This window comes from Panulirus ornatus, chromosome 12, assembly GCF_036320965.1.
Source record: "Panulirus ornatus isolate Po-2019 chromosome 12, ASM3632096v1, whole genome shotgun sequence".
NCBI lineage: Eukaryota > Metazoa > Arthropoda > Malacostraca > Decapoda > Palinuridae > Panulirus > Panulirus ornatus.
The window spans coordinates 1,217,540-1,225,358 of record NC_092235.1 but is presented as its reverse complement, the minus strand read 5'-3'; the positions used below and the strand labels follow the sequence as shown (position 1 = coordinate 1,225,358).

At 41.0% G+C, this 7,819-nt stretch overlaps 3 non-coding genes across 3 annotated transcripts; 2 read left to right on the top strand and 1 right to left on the bottom strand.

The window, feature by feature from the left end:
* Positions 1-745: 745 nt before the first annotated feature.
* Positions 746-817, top strand: TRNAQ-CUG (transfer RNA glutamine (anticodon CUG)). Its single transcript has one exon. It is a non-coding gene; the product is annotated as a tRNA-Gln (tRNA).
* Positions 818-2,794: 1,977 nt separating this feature from the next.
* On the top strand, positions 2,795-2,866 carry TRNAQ-CUG (transfer RNA glutamine (anticodon CUG)). The gene has a single exon. It is a non-coding gene; the product is annotated as a tRNA-Gln (tRNA).
* A 3,266-nt stretch (positions 2,867-6,132) lies between these two features.
* TRNAV-UAC (transfer RNA valine (anticodon UAC)) lies at positions 6,133-6,204 on the bottom strand. Its single transcript has one exon. It is a non-coding gene; the product is annotated as a tRNA-Val (tRNA).
* Between the last annotated feature and the right edge of the window lie 1,615 nt (positions 6,205-7,819).

Below are 7,819 nucleotides of genomic sequence, written 5' to 3'. Positions count from 1 at the left end.
TAACCTGTTAGCTCTCTGTCATTTCCTACCTTAGCAAAGCATACTTCCAGTTAGCACAGTCATTCATCACCGTGATATACTGTCATTTACCACAGCCTTGGCATCTCCAGCAAGAGCTATCTACCCTCTAGCATAACCTAATGACTCTAGAAAGCAGTCTGTTGACCCCGCAATACACTACTGACTCTTCATCATGAGATACCTCCTGACCCTCTAGCATAGCTTGTTGACCCTGGAACTTAGCCTGTTGCTTGTCTGGTACTCATCTTCGATGCATCCTTGTACTCACAATAATCTTATGAGTCACTTCAAGAGTTATCTTTACTACAGCCTTATCTTCACTAGACCCTTTCGGTTTAAGTGAATGTTCACATTCACTACAACCACAACACCACTGGCTTTAAACCTAACCCATATCATCACTCCATCCATGTACATGTATTTCTTGAAGAATAATGCGCACAGCAACGATTTCTTAGAAAGTTGAAATGCATAGCCTTACCTATTTAACTCTCTAAATATCTATCTGTTCACCTATCTATCTATCTATCCACCTTTCTGTATCTGAAAGTCAACAATAATAGAATTAATGAAAATGAAGTATAACAACGTCCTCTCAATGGCAATTATCTTACCAGAATCTTCGAGAACCTTCCAGAAAACAATGACATTTGCAGGCAAGGAGGGATGGCCTCTGGCTGATTATATGTAAAACATTTAGATGAAATCACATCTTTTCTTATCAGGTCCCATGGTGTAAGGGTTAGCACTCTGGACTCTGGATCCAGCAATCCGAGTTCGAATCTCGGTGGGACCTCATCTTTTCAGTTTTCTTAGAAACTGTTGATAGCCACATTGTTCTATATATTGCATATACATACTTATATATGCAAATATAAGTATATATATGCATATATATGGAATAATGCGGTTATCATCAGCAGCCAGAGGCCATTCCCTCCTCCTTACCTGCAGAGTTCATGGTTTTCTGGAAGGTTCTAGAAGATTCTAGTAAGACATTTGTCATTGAGAGGACGTTGTTAGGTGAGAGTCAGGTTCACTCTATGGTTGTAGTCACCTGTCCGAGGACGTTGTTATACTTCGTCAATATTGTAATTGTTGACTTTCAGATAGGCAGTGAAAAAGATTTATATGAATTAATGATGTTCACTGCAGGTGACACATCCTCATTATTGAAATCATAATGGAAATTCTTGTTCTAATTGTTGCATGAAGTTCTTTAGAGTTGTTCCTCCATGATGGCTGTGGGCGTTTAGATTAACAAGCTTGGGTCTGACTTGATGAGAGTTGATCACAAACCAATCTTTGCCTTGCGATGGAGAACTAGAGCAGTGTACTACCGAACAAATATCCAGAGCAGGTGACTTATGGATCATTCATTATCAATCCTTGGAGTAAGCTTTCGATGACTCCTTGTACTCACAACATCATTATGAGTCACTTCAAGAGCAATCTTCACTAAAACTTTATCTTTACTAGACCCTTACGATTCAAGTCCATGGTCACATTAATTTAGAATCTCAACACCACTGGTTTATACCTAACCCATATCATCACTACATCCATGTACATGTATTTCTTGCAGAATAATGCGGACATCAGTGATTTCTAAGAAAGTTGAAATGCGTGAGTGGAATCGGCGTCATCATTAGTTGGAAGGTGTTCAGAAGGTCGGGGGTCCACGGTCATGTGCTCCTTCCTCTTCTGGATCACCTGCTGTTGCCTCGCATGCATGTCCCTGATCGCGGTCATGTTGTCTAACGCGGACGAGCCTCCCGTGGCTGGATCCGTGGCCGTGGCTGCTGCAGGGGACAACAACTCCGAGGCTATCGCCGCCGGGGTCTTGATGACAGACAGTGCCACTAATGTGTTGGTCACGGCCACTATCGACGGGGGCGTTGAGAACGAGCTCACCTGGAAACAGGCGGGCGAGTCTCAAGCCCCGCCGGCGGGGCCCGTAACCGACTCTTGAACGAGTGACATTGTCTCGTGGCCGAGGTTCATGTTACCAATGATCTCGTTTTCTTTTCGATCTTATAAAAACGCATATGAAATGTTCAGTATTTGATTATCTATTCAACTATGTATTTTTACACAGCCTTACCTATCTTTCTATCTGTATGAATATCTATCTGTTTACCTTTCTATCTACCCTATCTATCTATCAACCTTATGAGTCACTTTAAGAGTTATCTTCACTACAACTGTATCTTCACTACACCCTTACGGTTCAAGTCTATGGTCATTATCACTACACCTTCAATACCACTGGCTTATACTTAACCCACATTATCACTACATCCATGTACATGTATTTGTTGCAGAATGATGCAGACGTCAATGATTTCTAAGAAAGTTGAAAGTTGCCTTACCTATCTATCTATGTATCTATCTTCTAGAACCTTCCAGAAAACCAGCCTCTGGCTGGTGATGGTGGTTGAAACATCTAAATGAAATCAGATCTTTTGTTTCCAGTCCCATGGTGTAAGGGTTAGCCTTACCTCTCTTTCTCTCTAAATATCTATCTGTTTACCAGTCAATCTATCTGTCTATCTAATCTATCTATCTATCTACCTATTTATCTTTCTATATCTGAAAGTCAACAATGATAAAATTAATGAAAATGAAGTATAACAACGTCCTCTCAATGGCAATCATCTTACCAGAATCTTCGAGAACCTTCCAGAAAACAATGACATTTGCAGGCAAGGAGGGATGGCCTCTGGCTGATTATATGTAAAACATTTAGATGAAATCACATCTTTTCTTATCAGGTCCCATGGTGTAAGGGTTAGCACTCTGGACTCTGGATCCAGCAATCCGAGTTCGAATCTCGGTGGGACCTCATCTTTTCAGTTTTCTTAGAAACTGTTGATAGCCACATTGTTCTATATATTGCATATACATACTTATATATGCAAATATAAGTATATATATGCATATATATGGAATAATGCGGTTATCATCAGCAGCCAGAGGCCATTCCCTCCTCCTTACCTGCAGAGTTCATGGTTTTCTGGAAGGTTCTAGAAGATTCTGGTAAGACATTTGTCATTGAGAGGACGTTGTTAGGTGAGAGTCAGGTTCACTCTATGGTTGTAGTTTGCTGTCCGAGGACGTTGTTATGCTTCATCAATTTTGTAATTGTTGACTTTCAGATAGGAAGTACTCATCTTCGAAGCTTCCTTTTACTCACAACAACCTTGAGTCACTTTAAGAATCATCTTAACTACAGCCTTATCTTCACTACACCCTGATGGTTCAAGTCAATGGTCACATTCACTATACATTCAACACCGCTGGCCTTATACCTGACCCACATTATCACTACATCCATGTACATGTATTTGTTGTAGGATATTGTGGATATCATTGATTTCTAAGAAAGATGAAGGTTGCCTTACCTATCTATCCATTTATCTATCTGAATATCCATCTATTTACGTATCTATCAATCTATCTTCATGATAACACAAATGTATGATTGTTGTTAAATTTTAATGGGTATGAGCAGGTGAAGTCGTGATGTCTGTAGCCATACCATAAGTCAAACTGAAAATACATCAAATGTATAACAAGATCAATGTAATACTAGCAGATACAGTGTGGTGGGCGAGATGTGTGGTGTGGGTGTGCTGGAGACGTGTGCTGTGGGGAAGGTGCGTGTCGCAGGTGTACAGTGGGAGAGTGTATTGTGGGCATGGAAGAAGAGGTGTGTGTGTTGTGGGTGTATTCGGGAGGGTGTGTCGTGAGTGTTGTGGGAAGGGTGTTGTTGTTTGCTAAGTGTGTGTGTGTGTGTGTGTGTGTGTGTGTGTGTGTGTGTGTGTGTGTGTGCAGGTGTTGGAAGAAATGCCTTGTAGGTGTGGTCCAGCCTGACTCTCGTCCCAAGCCTCTCTCTCCTGTTCTGCCTGACTCTCATCCCAAGCCTCTCTCTCTACAGTCCATCCTAACTCTTATGACAATTATCTTTCTCCGTCACAGAGTCTTACCCTAACCTTCTATTTCCTTCAGTCTTTTTCACATCTAAAGCCTCTCTCTCGTGTCCAGCCTCTCTCACACAGTCTCCCTTCTCTCTCTCTCTCTCTCTCTCTCTCTCTCTCTCTCTCTCTCTCTCTCTCTCTCTCTCTCTCTCTCTCTCTCTCTCTCTCTCTCTCTCTCTCCAGCATGGAATAATTCAGTTATCCCTTATCATAACGCAGTGGTATATCATGCTACCTTGTCAACCACTGATCTCTCCCTTAATCCCTTTATCTTCACTATGCAAGGCTTATTATAATCTTCACTGCAACCTCATCTTCATATGACCTTATCTTGACTAAGCTGGTTTCAAGGAAGGCTTTAGGTTTTACCCGCTCACACAAACAACGTACTTACACGGGGCCCCACGAGTGTAAACCTCCCTCCTAATACAGTGCAAATAGATGATTACACACACCTACACACCACCACCACCACTAACAATACACAGAGAAATAGCCTTTTCGGTTGGCTTTGGATCCGCCCTTGAACGTAGTTTGGAGGATTTGGGGGATCAGGTCAATAAGGTTAAGTTCACTGCAACCTCATATTCACTAACGTGTATCTTCACTACTAGCTTATTTTCACTTAACTATACCTTCACTATACCCTCTTCTTCATTACACCGTTATTTCTACCATACCATCATCATTGTACTCCCTGATGTTCACTAAAAGTAGTTCTCATCTTCAATACACAATCATTTTGAATAAACTTTACTCTTTGATATCCCTTATCTCTACTACATTCGTATCTTCACTACATTCGTATCTTCACTACAACCTATCTTGACAATATCCTTATCATCACTATACTTCTCCGCACTACACTTTCATCTTAACATCATCCTTCTGTTCACCGAACTTAGTTCAAAGTCTGACTTGAACGTAGCTTTGGAAAGTTTGTGTTCCTCATTGTGTTACCTCCTTATTATCATTGTAAAGGCAATTGCCACCACTCCCCAACTGAACCCTCATCGTCACTACACTCTCATCATTATCATTACTTCTTGATGTTCAATACAAAATTTTAACATATACATATATCTTCACTACAGAATAATTTTCATTGCACCTTAATCTTCATTACTCCTTGTTTCAGCTACATCCGTACCTTCCATTCATTCTTATATCTTATATTAGTTACATCTTTACAATATCTTTATATCTTCTCTGTTCCGTCTTTTGTAAAATTGAAAATGAGAGTAAAGGATTTCCGGCCTTCTGCTCCCTACCCTTTTAGTCGCCTTGTACGCCACGCAGGGAATACGTGGCAAGTATACTTTCTTCCCTATCCCCAGGGATAACAGCATCTGGTGTTCCCAGACGGTCACCCATCCAAGTACTAACCAGACCCAACGTTGCTTAACTTCCCTGATCGGACGATATATGTATATATATATATATATATATATATATATATATATATATATATATATATATATATATATATATATATATATATATATATATATATATATATATATATATATAAGACTGAAAACAATGAATTTCCCAAATAACAAAAATGGAAGCGCCGGGGTTTGAACCCGGGTCCTCTCGCATGCCAAGCGAGTGCTCTACCACTGAGCTACGCCCCCAAGAACATATTTTGTGACATAGTATTATATGAAGCACTGAGATTACCACGGCAAAATAGTGTTTGACCGACCGTTGCCGACTAGCCGGCAAAATAACCACAGAGTAAATCTCCATGTTGCTGTCGTGTTTTCCTCTCAATTTTCCACGAAGAAATGAGTTTTACTTTTTCATTGTCGTTGCAATAGACTGGAACTAAGCTGACCTGGTATGAGGTCAGAGCCCTCATTATCCTCCCTGCTAACTACCGGAAGCAGATTAAGTCGTTCCACAACCGATGTCCGGCCCATGTTAACTCTGATGTGCCCAGCAGTTGGAGGAGGATCGCCAGAAGCTTCTGGAAGATTTCAAGGACGTCTTGGTGGACCTGACCCTTTCAGATAAGGTCGAAAACCCCAATTTATTGTGAAGATCTTCACTATAACGTTGGACAAAGATACTGAATGTTGCACACATGTGATGCGGACAAAATGAAAAAAGAAAAAGACAAAAATTATGTCTGGTGTGGGTCTCGAACCCACGACCTTGAGTTTGTAAGACTCACGCTCTACCACTGAGCTAACCAGACAAGGGAAAATTCGTCTGTTTCTTCAATTTGAATTAATGAAAATCTTTGCGAGGCAGCGTTTAGAAAAGAGTGATGTCATTGACGAAATTTACTTGCTTGGCTCCTTCTTCTGTTCCTCATTATCGAAAGTAAACATACTGAAGACAGCGACAAAGTATAAAAAAAAAAAAAAAAATATATATATATATATATATATATATATATATATATATATATATATATATTTTTTTTTTTTTTTTTTTCATACGATTCGCCATTTCCCGCATTTGCGAGGTAGCATTAAGAACAGAGGACTGGGCCTTAGAGGGAAAATCCTCACCTGGCCCCCTTCTCTGTTCCTTCTTTTGGAAAATTAAAAAAAAACGAGAGGGGAGGATTTCCAGCCACCCGCTCCCTCCCCTTTTAGTCGCCTTCTACGACACGCAGGGAATACGTGGGAAGTATTCTTTCTCCCCTATCCCCAGGGATAATACTTGTGTATATATCACTTTTTAAACCAGGTATTCCTAATCACCATTCTCTTTTCAGTAAACAAATCCACAAGGTCTTCACCCACCATTTCCATTCACAACACTGAATATGCCAGGCACACTAATTATACCCCCATCTGCCATGTTATTCACCTTTGCATTCAAATCCCTCGTTTTTAATACCCAGTCTCATGGACCAAAACTACTGACACACTAACTCAGCTGCTCCCAAAACACTTGCCTCTCAAGATCTTTCTTCTCATGACTAGGTGCATCAGCAACAATAATCACCCATCTCTCACCATCCACTTTCAGTTTTACCCACATCAATCTAGAATTTACTTCCTTACACTCTGTCACACACTCCCATGACTCCTACTACCAACTTCAGTAGTAGTGCTACTCCTTCTGTAGTTCTTGTCCTCTCACCAACCCCTGCTTTTATTCCTTAGATGTTTCCAAACCATTATTCCTTTTACCCTTGAACTTTGTTTCACTCAGAGCCAGAACATCCAGGTTTCTTTTCTTAAACATACTACCTATCTTTCCTTTCTTCTCATCTTGGTACATCCACACACATTCAGACTCCACAATCTGAGTCCTTAAGGAGGATGAGCACTCCCCACTTGACTCCTTCTTCTGTTTCCTCTTTCAGAAATTGAAATACAAGAAGGAGGGGTTTCCAGCCCCTGCTCCTAACCCTTATAGTTGCCTTCTATGACACACAGAAAATATGGAGGCAGAATTCTTTCTCTCTTACCTCAGGGCATGTGAAACGTCTGGGGCTAACCATGGAAAGGTCCGCGGGGCCCGGATGCGGACAGGGAGCTATGGTTCCGGTGCACCACACATGAGAGCTAGAGACTGAGTGTGAATGAATGTGGCTTTTTTATCTGTTTTCCTGGCACTACCTCACTGAAGCAGGGGTAGTGATGCCATTTCCTGTGGAGTGGGGTAGCTCCAGGAATGGACGAAAGCATGCATGAATATTTTTTTTTTTTTTATTATACTTCGTCGCTGTCTCCCGCGTCTGCGAGGCAGCGCAAGGAAACAGACGAAAGAAATGGCCCAACCCCCCCCATACACATGTATATACATACGTCCACACACGCAAATATACATACCTACACAGCTTTCCATGGTTT